A 16,529-nucleotide genomic window follows, 5' to 3' on the forward strand; every position below is an offset into this window, starting at 1 on the left:
GAGTAAAAATAGAGTAAAATATCATTTAAAAATTCTTTCGCGAGAAACTTTAATGGCTGAAACACAAACACGTTTCAGCTTCGGCTTCGCCTGACGTTTAAGAGTTCAGCCATAGGAATTCAATGCATGCTATCACAATGAAGCTTCGACCTCACGTTTCATTTGACAATCGTAAGAAAATAACGTAATGTGACTCCAAACGGTATGTCTAGTTCAAATTTGCTAATATTTGCTTTGTCTGACAGCTTAACAGCTGTAAAAAAGTCAACAAACAAAATATATTTGCTTTTGAAGGGATTCCCATCGGTTATTATAAGCTGCTTGAGAAAAATTAACAGCTGCTAATGACGGAAGTGTCATTTTGCAAATGCCATATTGGAATAGTCATTCTATGTAACCTGGTAGCAGGCCCAACGTAACGCAGACGAAGCCTAACATGAAGCTTGCTTGTGTTTCAGCCATAAAAGATTTTTGTGTTATTCCGAAAAGTGTACCTTTTACAGTTTGGCCGCAAGGTTGTTAGATAATTTAGATAATTCTTTTAAATGCTGAATAAGATCGGCGAGTTTACCGCTTCCTGTTGAAGACCATTTTTAATATCAATGATTTTGGTAGATGTTACATTGCCAATTTTGACAATAAACCGTCCACCATTAAGCATGTCATAAAGCATATACAACAGTAGTTTACTTAGGCCAAGTCAGTTTACTTTAGATACAGCCCTCTAACCATACGGTGTCGAAGGCCTTCTCCAAGTCAACTAGACAAGCACCCGTACATTGTCTTTTAGATTTGTTCCACTGAAACACAGAAACAAGCTTAGCCGCAGCATGATTAGTGTCATGTCCCGCCTTAAAGCCGAACTGATTATCCGGAATTATTTTGTTATTCTCAGTCCACTTGGACAGAGCTCTATTTATAACCTTCTCGAATACCTTACTGATACGTGGCAGCAGACTTATCGACCGGAGATTCGCCGGTTTGGGGTTGTCCTTTCCCTTTTTCGGGAGAGGATGTACCACAGCGGTTTTCCAACGGACCGGATAATATGCATTATTCAGAACGTTGTTAAACAGAGTGGTGTAAATGTCCACAGCTTCCTGAGGTAAATGTCGTAGTACAATGTTGGGTATACCATCGACACCTGCTGACTTCTTTTTCTTTAATGAATCGAAGATGTGTCATAGTTCTCTGTGTTTAGAAAGCGATGGAAGATTTGTGAGCGTAAACCTATGATTGTACGGTGGGAGTTCGAGCCTATTGGACCATGGGAAGAAACGGATGCAGAAGCTCATGAATCTTCTTTGTACTCCTTTTATTCTGTTTATATGGACTGAATAAAAGGAAGCCCATATTATGCAGCCATATTCCAATATTGGTCTTACAAATGATGTATAAAGAAGTTTAAGAATATAAGGGTCGCAAAAATCATGTGAAACTCATTTGTAAAACTTAATTTTGAGTCAAGTATAATACCAAGGTCAGAGAAAATAGAGAGTTTAGTCAAATAAGAAGAGTCATCGTTAAAGCCTTGGAATTTAAGTTTGGAAGTTAATGTTTTAGTGTGCAATTTATCAAAGGCCTTACTGAAGTCTGTGAAGACACAGTCAACTTGTTTCAGTTTTTCAAACGAATCTAAACAAAAAAAAATAATATGAAAACCATGTGGACTGCCATAAATTATAGATTTACAATTGAACGAAACGACAGCTACCATGGATTGGGTATCGTTCATTGAAACGGGCCATTGGGTCTTTGAAACACAGCGGCTTGATTATCGGATTCGCGGTAAATCGTTTAGCTAGCGAGATTGCCATTTTTCAATAATTGCTTTCGCTTTCTTCGTTTTGAATTCGACCAATTAACAAATTGAAAGACGAATTTGAAATTTCATAACGTTTGTTAGCGAGTTGAAATCCGACAGCTTTTTTTTGGCGGGTTCACAGGCGAAAGATTTTTTATTATTTTTCACTGTTCGATTTCGGGGATTCTTTCTTGATTGTAATTATATAAAAATGTGAGGTAGCTTTATTTTAATTTTCTTATAATTTATCCACAATCCACAATAAAATATAAAATTTTGAAATTCACTCAAGGAACAAAAAAAACAAGCAAACAAATTGACATCAATTTTTGGCTCTCGTCGAGCTTACGAAAGAAAATAAGGGAATTGCAACGGGAGCACTCGTTGGTCCTGAATATCGGGCTAAAACAAGTTTAATAAATATTATATATTGTTTATTGAATAAATCACCGCACATTTCAAAAATTCAATCAAAACTAAATTTGTGGAAAGCTGTCAAACCAAAAGTGTCAAATCACTGAATATTGGAAGCAAAAGTAAAACCAAGTGTCAAATCACTGGAATGTAGAAAGATCTATTTTCGCTTTCCGGCGAATTCGTTAATAAGGAAATACGATGCAAGTCAAATTTGAAAGATCGAATTGAAAACGATCCGCCGCGAACCTCACAATCAAGCCCCAAAGATGAATTCACGTGGAGCTGCTAGATGATGATGATCGAAAGGTAAGGACTCTAGAAACAGTGCGTCAAGCTGTTGAAGCCAGCCCTCGTCAACCGGCTGTATGTCATGCTCAGGCTCAAGGGATGTTAAGCCGCTCAGTTAGTCGCATTTCGAAATTTGATGTGCATTTTCATCATATACAGATTCAACATGGCTGAAACACAAACATGCTTCAGCTTCTGCTTCGCTTGCTTTACGTTGGGCCGGCTTTGAAGTTTCTTTGAATGAAATTTCCAATACGACATTTCTAAAATGGCAGTTCTGTCATTAGCAGCTGTTATTTTTTCTCAAAATAAAACCAAAAATATGAGTTTTAAAACCGAAAAATAGAAAAAAATAATAACCAATTGGAATGCCAAGTGTTGAGCTGTCAGACAAAGCAAATCTTCAGCAAATTTAAACCAGAGCTTCCGTTTGGAGTCACATTACGTAACATTACGTTATTTTCTTACGGTTGTCACGGTGAGGCCGAAGCTTTATTGTGATAGTATGCATTGAATTCCTATGGCTGAACTCGTAAACATCAGGTGAAGCCTAATTTGAAGCGTGTTTGTGTTTCAGCCAACAATGAGTTATTTTAAGAAAAGCATTCCCTGAACGGCTGATTTCATTGCGAGGAGATCACCGGATTTGTGACCATGGGGCTATTTCAAGGACCACGTATACTCGAAGACCCAAGTTAGACAATAACTCAAGACATTCTTATAGTTCTACGTCAAATGCTTCAGAGGACTATGGAGAACTTCTCACAACGTCTGCTAAAGTGTTTTGACACAAATTGATGCGATTTTTCGTACATAACCAAATTCGAAGATAATCTGGATTATGAATTGCACCCAATAGTTAGAAACCTATTTATGTCAGCACAAGCGTAGATACTAATTAGAGGTAGGAAGATACATAACGTCTAAAATTATGTCCTCAAAATAAGCTAAAACTTAAATAAACCACTACATTGCCATAAAAGAAAACAATAATAATAATAATTATAACATTACCAGATGAGACCATATGAAGGTTTTGAATGTTCTTTTTTAAATAATTATCATACACTCAAATACCTTCATGTGAAGGGTATAATATGCATGTCTATGTAATACCAATTTCACCCTCGTTAAAATTTAATTTTCATTGAATTAAAAACAGAAACAAAAAAAAAATACTTAAAGAAGAAGCACCAAGAAAAAGTAATACAAAACGACGGACGATCCGGATGTGCATTTCTGTGCTTCGAAAATCAATAGAAACAAAATAAAATACAAAAACCAATGACAGTTTAAATGTTCAATAGAGGAATATCCTAGTGACAGAAATAAAAATGACAAAGCATTTCCTTTAAAATCTTATTTAAATGAAGCTAAGGCGATTTTTTTTGTTTGCTGTGGATTGAAGGAAAAGTGAAAGTGAAAATTTGACAAGAATCGTTCATTGGATTAACTTAACCATTGATGTTTTTCAGGATTAACGAAGAAACGAAATAATGCGAAGGAATTGGAATATTTGACAACCTTGTACTTATAAGTGAACGCACCCATTAACAAATATCATACAACTGTCAGTGTCAAGACGATCAAATAATCAAATTTTGAGCTGGTGACAATGGCGCACAATTTAACAGAACCTTTTGTAAAGGGCTTGACATTGTACTAGGTACCAATGTAATAAATATTTAGTAATTCACTAAGTGACCCCGTTTTACTAACAAGCAAATTGTTAATTCAGCTTTGTTAGAAAAAAAAACTGACATCCGAACATGTTTAAAAAGTGACAGTTCGTAGAAATAAATAAAACAAACAACCTTAAACGGACCTAATAATTGGAATTCCCAAGTAGAATGTTAAGGGCTTGAAATTTTACTAGGTACCAATTTTATAAATATTTAGTAATTCACTAAGCGACTCCAAAATTTTGTACATTTCTTTCCGTTTCACTGACAAGTTAATTATTAATTCAGCTTTATTAAAAAAAAACTGGCATCCGAACATGTCTAAAGAGTGACAGTTCCTAAAAATAAACAAAGCAAAGAACCTTAAACGGACCTATTAATCCCAACTTGAGACTGCACTATTTCATTCACTGCTTTTAAAAGAATAATTGTGCAGATATGATTTAACAAAATACGAAAAGTTAAAGTAGCAATTTCCTTAAATTTAAGATAAATTTGGTTAATCACTTTTTGAACTTAGTACATTGATAAAAATGGCTTTAACATTTTACTTAATCGTTTACAATTTTGAGCCAATAACATTAAGATCAAGATCATGGTCAAGATCAAGATCATGATCAAGATCAAAATCAAGATCATTATCAAGATCATGATCAAGATCAATGTGACTAAGCTTATTTTAAGTTAAAAATCATTGTTATAAACATACTGTGGGTTTTGAAGAGTTGAAAACCGACAGTCTTCAAAGTTCACCGCTTCTAATGTTATTGATCGGTAAGGTGATCATAAAATTTGTGGTATTGGATCGTTTTTAGTCAAAAAAACGACTGTCACGTTACAGTGATACAGATCGGTTCGAAGACATTTTGTAATGTTTTTTTTCTACGTTAAATTGAATGGACTTGTCATTAAATTTTTGGAAGTTTTTACAAGACAGTTTAACCAATCACACAATGTTTCGAACAATGGCTTATTTTTACCTTTGATGAATTTGATCGAGAAATGATATTGTCCTTTGAGTGTCTAAATGTAAGTAACTCTTGATGTTTTTTCATAAAAGAAGTTCAGTTTGCAAATTTACGAATTGGATTAGAAAACCTCATGAATATTGAAAATGTCACTTCTTCCATGTTTAAATTCTAGCATCCATATTGATTTCTCTTTAAAAAACACTTGTTTTTTAAAATATGAAAATGAAAATTTTTACATAAGACCCATTATTGTTTTTTAAAAAAAGGGTGTTAAGTTCAAAAAAATCTGCTTATTTACGAACAATAAGGCCTCATCCTACCCCAAAGATCGAGGGAAGACATTCTACATTCGTGTAGTACGGCTAAAGAACGAATCTCAAAGTACTCCAGAAGTTGGGGTGAAACGTTAACTGATGAGCATTTTTAGAATCCCGAGTATTACGGTTAAGCTCAAACAACTATAGCATAGTTTGTTGAAATTACGGTACAAAAATGTTGAGGCAAGAAACTTTACGACGATGTTCCGAGTGGCGTAGCTGAGTTAATGATGTAAGTGGCACCAATCATTTTAAAAGCTCCTCTTCGAATACATGCACTATTATTTTTTTTCTGTCCCATAGACAAAAAATAATTAAGATATCCTACCTTTAAATCACGACTTAATTTTATTTTTATTACATATGGTTTTTAAAATATGCCCCTTTAAAAATGCTTAAAACACCTAAAAACAGGGCTTTTTAGGCTAAGTTAGAAACAAAACATTCTCTTCTAGATGTAATTTAAATTTTGTTGATATCTTACCTAGTTTTTGAGGATTCTCATTAGTTATGAGTCTTTTTTGACGTTTTGAGAAAACCTTGAATTTAATACTTTCATAGTTTTGATAAATATTTGTTGGTCTTAATTTTTAGTGCTGATTTCAAATTAAAATTTTAATTTTAATTATTTGCGCAAGTTTAAAAAAGTACCCGGGTTTTCAATAATATTTTTATATTTTTTAATACATTTCAAAAATTTAATATAATGGAATTATTTAGACAACAAATTCTTTACAAGAACAAAACATACTATTTTCTGTTGAAACCCGTTTTAGCACAATTGGTTTAGCGTTTCTTTCAAATTTTTCTTAGACACGTGAAATCTTACAACTTATAAAGATTTTTCGAACATTAGATGAAATAATATAAATATTTTTATTGAATATTAAAAAAAAGGATTAGAGATTTGGAAAACCATCATCACGGATTTTATTGAAAAAAAACGTGTTATTTCAAAAATGTGCCGTGCTTTGAATTACCCATTGGAAAAGTGCAATTTTATTTCCAGCAAGGAAACCTTGTCGACCTGTGATTTTATCCATTTATCATGGTCACATCAGGACATTTACAGACAAAATATATGACAGTTTCCTTTTCCTTTTTTTTCACATTACTAAGAATATGAGTAATTGAGACTTCAATATTTATTCTTCTGTCATTTACCGAGGACAAACTAACATTTAAAAAAATGTGAAGATAATTTGTCACGACTTTCATAATTACATTCCTTATGTTTCATACATTTTGATGTTTAAACAATGTCATACTGTAGATAATAATCTAATAATAAATATTTTCAATGTCCATTTTAAGTATCAATTTTCTTTTTATTTTATTATTATTAAAATAGTTAAAAAAAACTATAAAATTTAATTAAATTTGATTGACTGAACAAATGACCACTTTAAACATTTTCAAACTTCACATCCAGCTTCACTTTAAACTGACAACAAATAAAGTCCATTCAATTTTAAACAATGGATGATGCACAGACCCACTTGACCTTCAATAAGATTCATAGATTCTTTAATAATAATTAAAAATAATCTCTGATGTGATTATTTTAGTTTACAGATGTTCAGTGTCTTTTTAATTATTGAAATTGGTGGCATTTGAGTTAGGCAGAGATAAAATCATAGTAAAATAATTTAAATCTCAGATTGATACTTAAAGCGCGGTCAAAAATGTAAACGAATTGTTATAAAACGCTCAGACCCGGCCGCTTTTGATTGTTTGACACTTTTAATTGAAACTTATTTACAATTATTCTTTTTTAACAATTATTTGTTGTAAGGGTAAAGCTAATGGATTTGATTGTAAAAATTTAATTATAAGACTTTCTTAGAACATCTATAAACAACATCGACTATTAAAAAATGGGTAAATAAATCGAAGACAGATCAACCAAGGTCTTGAGACTAAAGGTATATCCACCTTTTTACCATATTATTTACAGTCATAGTGTTTATTTTATTTTTTTAAGAGAATTAACAAAAAATACAAATTTGTTTATCATCGAATAAAAGTTAAGCACTTTATCATCAAACCAATACCCTCCCCTTTAAACTTCCTCGATGTTTTTTATTGTTATAAAGGTCAGTGTTAATGTGTTTCAAGACTGCTGTATAAACATATTTTTCTTCTTTTTTTTGGTAATTTAAATGGTTCATGTTATTTTATTGCTTTGATATGTCTTTGGCGTTAAAAAAATAACTATTTTACAATCATTTGTTGATCACTTCGACGCGACGCACCTTAAAAAAAAAAAAAAAAAACAAGCGAAATCGAATTTTTATTTAGTTTTACAAGACATTTTTAATGCCAAAATATTTAGTTTATTCGACAAGTTCAAGGCCGAACAAAGGCATAGCTCTATTGGAGCAGGTGTACTTAAGAAATAAAAAAAGAAAAAATCGAATGAAAACATTGAACTGTTAATTAAAGCAATAAGGAACTTTTTAAAGAAACACCTACTGTCGAAGGTTATGGAGCGGAAAATTATTTAATATTACATTTTTAATTTACTTCGCCTCATAAAATTAACCTTTTAAGTAGTCAACTTATAATGTACTTCAGTGCAAGCGAATTATTGATTTATATTGTTCATAAGTGCTGCCAAGTCTTATTTATAAAGTGAGGGGTTTTCCAATAAGATATTTCGTTTTGGATAGCCCGCTTTTTTGGCAGCTGTGTTTTTTGAAACTGTCATCTTTTGACATTTGACATATAAAAACTACAATTTCAAAAACGCACCAGGTTAGGTTATAGTGGCTGTCCAAGATGGAAACGGACGAAACGTGAGAGGCTGATTATACTGATATGATTTAGAACGTTTAGATCGTTAAAGAAGAATTCTCCTAGGTAATTCTTGCGATTTCGAGCTAGAGCAGGGCATGTGCAGAGAAGATGAAGAACCGTTTCTTCCTCTTCCTCGTCCATACAGCTTCTGCAAAAGTCATTTGAGAATACGCCTAGTCTCGTGGCGTGCTTTCCTATTAGACAGTGTCCGGTTATGACACCTATTATCGAGCTTATATGCGATCTGCTTAGAGAGAGCAAGCACCTTGAACGTTTTAAATCCAGTGTTGGCCAGATGTTTTTTGTGGCTTGACACGTGGTGATGTTGGTCCACCTGGTGCCTGCCCTCCTCGCAGCGTCTTGCATTAGTAGCAGTTTACAAGTAGCGATTGGTATGCCAGTACTTGCCAAACGTGGTAGGATGGGCTGTACTGTACCGTTCCTGGCGAGTTCATCTGCCTTACAGTTACGTAGAATGTCTCTATGGCCCGGCACCCAGCAAAGGTGAATATTAAACTGCTGCGCCATCTCCATTAGAGATGCTCGAGAGTTATGGACTGTTATAGAGTTTGTAGAGACAAAATCCAGAGATTTGATAGCGGCCTGGTTGTCGGAGAAAATACGGATATCATATGTTGATATCACGTTTTCTTTGAGCCAAGACAAGACTTCCTTAATCGCCAAAAGTTCCGCCTGGAACACGCTACAATGATTGGGAAGGCGGAATGAGAGACTTAATTTCAGTCGTTCAGAGTACACACCACCACCAACCCCTTCTTTGGTTTTTGAGCCATCTGTGTAAAAGTGGATTGACTCATCCTCTAAGAATGTCCTATCCTCCCTAAAAGATCTGGTAGGTATAGAAATCTGGAAATTCCTGTCGAATTGTAGTTGGGGGATGGTGTAGTCTGTGTGCTTTGGAATTGATTCTAAGTTCCTTAGAATTACGGAGTGGCCAATGTTGTTGTTAATCCACTGCGACGAAGCACTGAGGCGAATAGCCGAGCTTGCAGCTATTTGTTTGCTAAATATGTCAAGAGGTGTAAGGTAGAGCAAGGTGTCCAGTGCCGCAGACGGGGTCGTGCGAAGCGATCCGCTTATACATAGGCAGGCTGAACGTTGGACTTTATTTAACTTATCAATGCTTATACCTTTCTCTAAAGCAGGCCACCATACTGCGACACCGTACGTTAAAATCGGTCTGATTACCGATGTGTATAGCCAATGCGTGATTCTGGGCTGTAAACCCCATTTATTACCAATAGCTTTTTTGCAAGAAAAGAGAGCTACAGTAGCTTTTTTGAATCTTTCCTGTACGTTGCGTTTCCAATTTACTTTTTTGTCAAGACAAGACCTACATAGGTATTTAGCGTCGTCTGAGAATTTTAATTGGATTCCTTTAATATAAGGAGGGTTGACAAATGGAATTTTGTATCTCCTCGAAAATAAGACCAGATCGGTTTTGTGTGGGTTAACACCCAGTCTACACCGATCAGCCCAAAGTATTAGTCTGTCTAAGGCAATTTTTCAATCAAATGTTAGCAAAACTTAAGTCGTCGCGTAGCGAAGCCCTGGTGAAAAAGTTAATGACAAGAAAAATTTCGAATTTCACTTTTGTAGCACGTAGTGTTGATGAAAACCCAGTTTTGTTGTCAATTTTTGGAATGAGGTATTCCACAAAAAACCATAACATTGAATTTTGCATAAAGACTTAAGTCTTATACAGTTCCCCTCTTTGCAATTAAAATAAGAGTGGATGAACTTCTCTTAAAGATAACTCGTAACCTCTTATCATTTGAGTTTGGTTAGTGCAGGGTTTTATTCCCAGCCTTCCAAAAATTGCAATGTTTGAACGTTTCCACCAGAATTCCAATTTTTCATTAATGTGCTTCTTAGACAGAAATAAAGTGATGGAAAATGTAAAAATAATTGAGTTTTGGCGCTTCAATTTTTGTTTTCAAAAATGTTCATTCTGACCAAAAAAAAGAAATAAAAAAATGTTTTTGTATTAAAAACGGAAGCAAACAATATTAAAATACGTTTTAAGTGATTGTGCGCTTTTTTAAAGAATTGTTTATTAATTTGCTAACTGCGATGTGTGAATTTTTTTTAATTCTCATTTTATTTTTATTTCGTATTATTTTCAAGATCACGCATAAAAACGATCTTTAAATTTAATGAATTTGTTTTGTGTTGTACTCGACCAGTGATCTATTTTTAAATCAATTCTCATTCATTCTCAAAACAACGACGATGCGACGTAAACGACGCACGACGAATAAGACTGATTTAAAATAAAATTTTCTCACAATTTGAACTTTTCAAGAACACACCAAATTTTCTACACGTGTTTACTTTTTACAGAATTTAAATAAAACAAAAATTAAGGTATTTTATTCATTTGTTCTGAAAATAAACAATATGAAAAATTGCGGTAATTGAAAAGTTTTTATTTTTATAATTATAAATCCATTAGAATGACACACATGAGTAATGTCTTTTGTAAGAGAAATTGTAGAAAATTATTTTTGAAGAATTCCGAAATTTTTCTTTGATGTTTCATTAATAAACAAAAAAAAAACTAAAATTAGTCAAATTTATCTTAGAATTCTAAATAGTCCATTAATAGTTTCTTCTTCTTACTTTAAATTCAAAAATGTATATTTGTAATGATTCGAAAAATTAAAATATAATTTTTCATTTTATTTTAAAATTTGAATGTAACAAATGCGTTAAATAACACTGATCGATGTTTTGTAGGAAAGATGTCCATGATGATGATAACTATTGATTTTTGCGTTTTAGTTTACGTTTTTATAAATTCATAGTATAAATTGTTTCAGAAATTAATATTTTTAGGAACACAGCGTTAAAAAAAAATTAAAAAGGTTGAAAAGCTTCTTCGATAATTTAAAGCATGGTCACAGAACATAAAATCCACCAAAAGAATCAGTTCATTACACCAGACATTTGTTCTCTTGAGATAACAGTATGCTGTTGAAAATAGAGCCTTCGAATTTCTTGTAGTAATCTTTTATATAATCAAATCAAATTCTTCAAAATAGGTGTGACCAAAAACTTGAATACCGTAAGACAAGCAAGTGTTAATGGTTGCTTGAAAAACTCGGTATTTGGATCCTAAGTCTATGTTTTTGTTTGAGAAGAAAGTTGGCCACATTATGTTGGGAGCTACTTTAGCTTCTTAACTCTAACGCTGAACAAGTTTATTGAAGCTACCGTTAGCAGACATCAACACTCCTAGATATTTGAATTCCTGTACTATTTCAATAGGTTGGTTGCAAAGGAAACACCTTTCTTCTCAACCTTCTACACCTCCTTGCCTGAAATATCATTATATTTGTTTTATCTGAGTTTATTTTAAGGTCCCAGATATAGCAGTACGTTTGGACCCTATTAATTTGTAGCTGGAGAGAAGATGGGTTATCCGCTAGCATAACCAAGTCATACGCGTAAAGAAGTGCTTTTTTTTCTTTTTAGAAAAATTAACTCCACCGGGTAAATTATCTGAAATATCATCAATGTAGAATGCAAACAAGATTGGGCTGAGGATACATCATTGGGGAACAACTGTAGTCGATTGAAACCTTGGCCCTATGCCAAACTGTAGCATAACTTTTACATACAAACTTTTCGTAGATATTCAGAATTTTTTTTAGATATTCCAGGTGAGGCCATTTTGTAAATGAGAGCTTGTCGATTGACGGTATCAAATGCAGCTTGTAAGTCGATAAAGCAAGCATACATCTTCTTTTTCTTTTTAATAAATTTGTAAGTACTCGCTAAAGCAAAAATATGGTCAACCGTTGAAAAGCCCTCATGAAAACCAGCTTGAAACATACTTAAGCAATTGTTTGATTCTACCCAATTGATAAATCTTTTGTATAGGATTCTAGCAAATACTTTTCCAATGGAATTTAATATTGAAATACCTCTGTAATTCTCAGACAAGCTAGCACCACCTTTCTTAAATATTGAAAATGTAACAGCTTTATTAAAGTTCGTATTAATGCAAGCGGAATCGTACAAGTTGTTGTAAAAAAGAAAGAAGATATTGCTTGGAATGCCATCAATTTCTGGGGACTTATTGTTTTTCAAGTGAAAAAGAGCAAATTTCAGTTTATCAAGCACTATTTAAGAATCAAGCAAATTATCGACTGTGCCTGAGCAAGCGTAATGAAACGAGTGTAAATCATCTTGACATGTCAACAAGGATCGGAAATGGGATTCCAAAACTTCAGCTTTTCATACACTTGAAGTCATACGATTGTTTCCAACCAACTCCCGTACATTTTACCAAAAATTCTTTGAATCTTTACACCTTTCTCAGAAGGTCGCTAAATTAAGTGTGTAATTATACTCTGTCAAATAATCATACACTTAATTGTTAGCAGATATTATGATTTTGAACTTAGTCTTAGAAACACCGTTTTTGGTAGTTTTTAGCATTAAAAAAAAATTGATGTGTTAGAAATATTTAAAGACGATATTGATCATTTAGCAATAACTGCAAAAAACCTAATTTTTTCTAGTGTAATTAAATCCAAGGGTCTAAATTGCAATTATATTTATTTAAGCCGAAAAGCCGCGTTGGCTTTATATTCTGTTTTTTTTTTTCACACAAAACAAAAAGGAAAATTAAAAGATCATCATGTAATTCTCCTTTGGGAAGATCGAGACTTTTTTTTCAAGACTCTTGCCAGTGGAGATATCTTCAATGTAAAAGAACGGTTCAGCAACTTTTAAATTGAGAATGTTCGATGCACTACCTTTAAATTCTTTGCAAAAATGTTGTTTTAAAAATATAATTGTTTTAAAAACTTCATTAAAGGGCAATCAGTAATTTTAATTTTTTAATTATTCTTGATTGGCAAAATCGTCCAATATTCGCCTTGCTTTTTAAATCTTCAAAATACATATATCGAAATGTTTTTTTTTTTTTAATAAACGGAATTCCCTTCAAAATAGGACAATATCTCGAAAATTTAAGCTCCATGACAATAACGTTTGAAAAACTTTTCTTGCTGTGGCAGAAACCTGGTATCGAAGCGATTGATTTTTGACAACAAAAATAATGGTCCTGTCACAACTAAAATTTTATACTTAGTCACTTTTCTAAGAATATGACACTATTTTTGTTTCCATTTAAAAAAAAAAAACATTTTTGTGACAGAAAAAACTGAAGTTCTTTGAAAAATATATAATAACGATTATGAAGATATTAACTAGTTTATAAATCCTGGAAACAAAAGCTTTTGAAACAATTTTGGAGCGATTTGTAACACAAAGAAAAACTAGATCAATTTAATAGTGATTTGAAAAAAAAAAATTAAGATAGATGAAAAGTTAAAAGGTTGAAGAAGATCTGTACTCATTAAGAAGAAACAGTTCCAAGAACTAAGAGCTCTCAACATTTCTATCAACTGTATTCTAGATAGGACACTTTAGTGGTAGTAATTAGATTACATTTCACACTACTCAGCACATAAATTTACAGAGTAGAGAACACAGCACCTTGAGCGACTTGACTATGTAAGGTAACATTAGTGGTAGTAAAGTCTTCCAAGTTTCTGCAAAATTGGATACACATACACTACCGGTCAAAAGTTTGAGACCACCTTCAAAGGGTTGCTTTATTTCTACCTGGCGCCTGGGTTTACGAATGAATATAGGATTTTTGTACCTGCATTGTAAACTTAGGCCATTCATAAAAGGTTCAAGTGAAAAAACCCCAGATAATAATCCTTTTCTGTAAATTATGAGTTTTGCCAAAAAAGGTAAAAAAAAACCAGTATTGGGTTTTTGGCTTCTGGTTGGATTTCCCATAGTTTTTATTTTTTATGACTTTTTACATTCAATTTGGAATTTTTTTATGACGGGTAATATTAAAGGGTAAAAAACTGTAAAATTTGAATACCTACATATTCAGGATTCTGTATGTAATGCTCGGTTTGATCCAATTTAAATTTATTTGAGACTGTGATCCTCTCCAGTAAACAAAGTTCGCATTATGGGAAAAGTTAAGGAATTAACTATTGAAACTCGATCTGCGACTATGACCCTTATTGAAGAAGGCTATTCGCAAAGAGAAATCGCCACAAAACTGCAGATATCCAAAGGCGCAGTTCACAGGACCATACAGCGTTACTCTAGTACCGGCGGTTTTAAGTATAAACCGACGTCAAGAAGACCTAGAGTTACGACAAAAAACGGAAAATCTGCATATCATCACCATAAGCAAGCGTTCTAGGAAGAAAACAGCACCAGAAATACGCACCCAGATCAATGAAATCAGGGAAGAACCATTATCTGTATCAACGATACAAGGAAGGCTAAAGCATGCTGCACTTTTTGGGCGCGTTGCAGTGCGGAAACCATTTCTACGACACCAAAACAAGATCAAACGGTTGGAATGGGCCAAAACCCATAAGGATTGGACAGATGAAGACTTCAACAGAGTCTTATGGAGCGATGAGTCCCAGTTTGAGATATTTGGCTCCAGTTGTAGAGTGTGCGTCAGGCGCAGTGCTGAACAGTAGTTGCTGCCAATGGTGTGGAGGTGTTTTTCCTTCAATGGAGCAGGAGATCTAACACTATCTAAGTCTAAGAGATCTAAGTCTATAAAACGATACTGAAAGACCACGTTTTGATATCTGGACTCCGATTAATGGGTGAAGGTTTGGATTGCAGCAAGACAATGACCCGAAACACACTTCAAAACTTTGCCGGGGTAAAGTAATGGTGTGGGCACCGCAGTCTTCAGATATTAACCCCATTGAGCTCTTATGGGAAGAGCTTGACAGAAATGTCCGGAATCACCACATAACATCGAAATCTTTTCTTTGGGAAACTCTACAAAATTGCTGGAACAATATTCCACAAGAAAAAATACAAAACTCTGTAAGAGGATTGCCCAGAATTGTAAAAAAAAATTATTGAATTTAAAGGAGGGTTTTTTTGATGAAAACTCAATTTAGAGCTTTTATTGGTTTTTTAAATAAATAGTTTATGTTTAGTACAAAACTAGTTTATATTTTTCTATCATTTACAACTGGAGCTCTTCACTTCTTTCACGTATTAACTTTTTTCTTAAAACTTCAGTTTAGGGGTTAATACTCGATATTTCTCAAATTTCAGAGGTGGTCTCAAACTTTTGACCGATAGTGTACTTTATAGTGTGATTTTGCCGTGCTTAATTCAGTTTCCACTCTTGCTCAAAAAATGGTGCCTATAACTTTTATAAGGAGTTCTGCTTTGAAATAAGTATCAGCTTTAAGTCGATGAAATCTTTGTATAAAATAAGCCTTCTTGACGAAGAGACACGATTTAAATGTTTAAGGTATATTTCTTCGTCAACTTCAGATATTAACTTCGGAAATAACTAAGTGTAACTACCCAGCTAAGATTCAGATAGATCTAACCCTAGAAGATGGGAGTTTTTAGAGCTCTCCATTTCTTGAATGGTGACGAGTTCGTATGCAAAAGGTAACTCATAATTGGCGTGTGGATACTATTATCAGGCTTGTTCATGGTCTTTATCAGAAAATCGAAATTGACTTTTAATTTTCTAATTAAAAATTGGCGTAATACCCGACTCAGTGTGCATATCATCGAGTGCTTTTCGATAAGCCAAATAAACCTTTAAGGAAGAATCTTTTGATCAATCTAAATTCGTCGAAGCTCTTAGCACTAAAAGCTAGAACTCCATAACACAGAATTAATGGTATTTCGACCTCAAGTCTACATTGTATTCATATGGGAAAATGTTCAATTGAATTGAGTTAAATCACCTTCCAACTGACGAGACGAAGAGTTCGGCGAGAATTACACTTAACCGTCAAAAATGTGACAATTATTTTATTCTATTCTAACCAAGTTCTGATTTTAATCATTTTTACCTAAAATCCAATTGTAATTAAAAAAACACTTTCTGAAAAAGCGAACCTTAAAATGGAACAATCCATTATTTGGACAAACCTCTAAAGTATATATTTCTCCTCCATATCAATCTTTCATCCTTCCTGCCACGATTGAAAAAAAAAACTCCTTTCAACTTTTTGGAAAAGTTTATGTTTTTAACTGTCACTTTTTTTGTATACATAATCACTTTACTTGCTCTTTAAAATTACATTTAAAAAAAAGTTCATACTTTCTACAATCAAGAAATCCAAAAAAAAAATAAACTTGTACCTCAAGTCTGGTGCAGCCTGCACCTGCAATATTAAACAAATTC

The sequence above is a fragment of the Eupeodes corollae genome, chromosome 1 (assembly GCF_945859685.1).
Source record: "Eupeodes corollae chromosome 1, idEupCoro1.1, whole genome shotgun sequence".
Classification (NCBI taxonomy): Eukaryota; Metazoa; Arthropoda; class Insecta; order Diptera; family Syrphidae; genus Eupeodes; species Eupeodes corollae.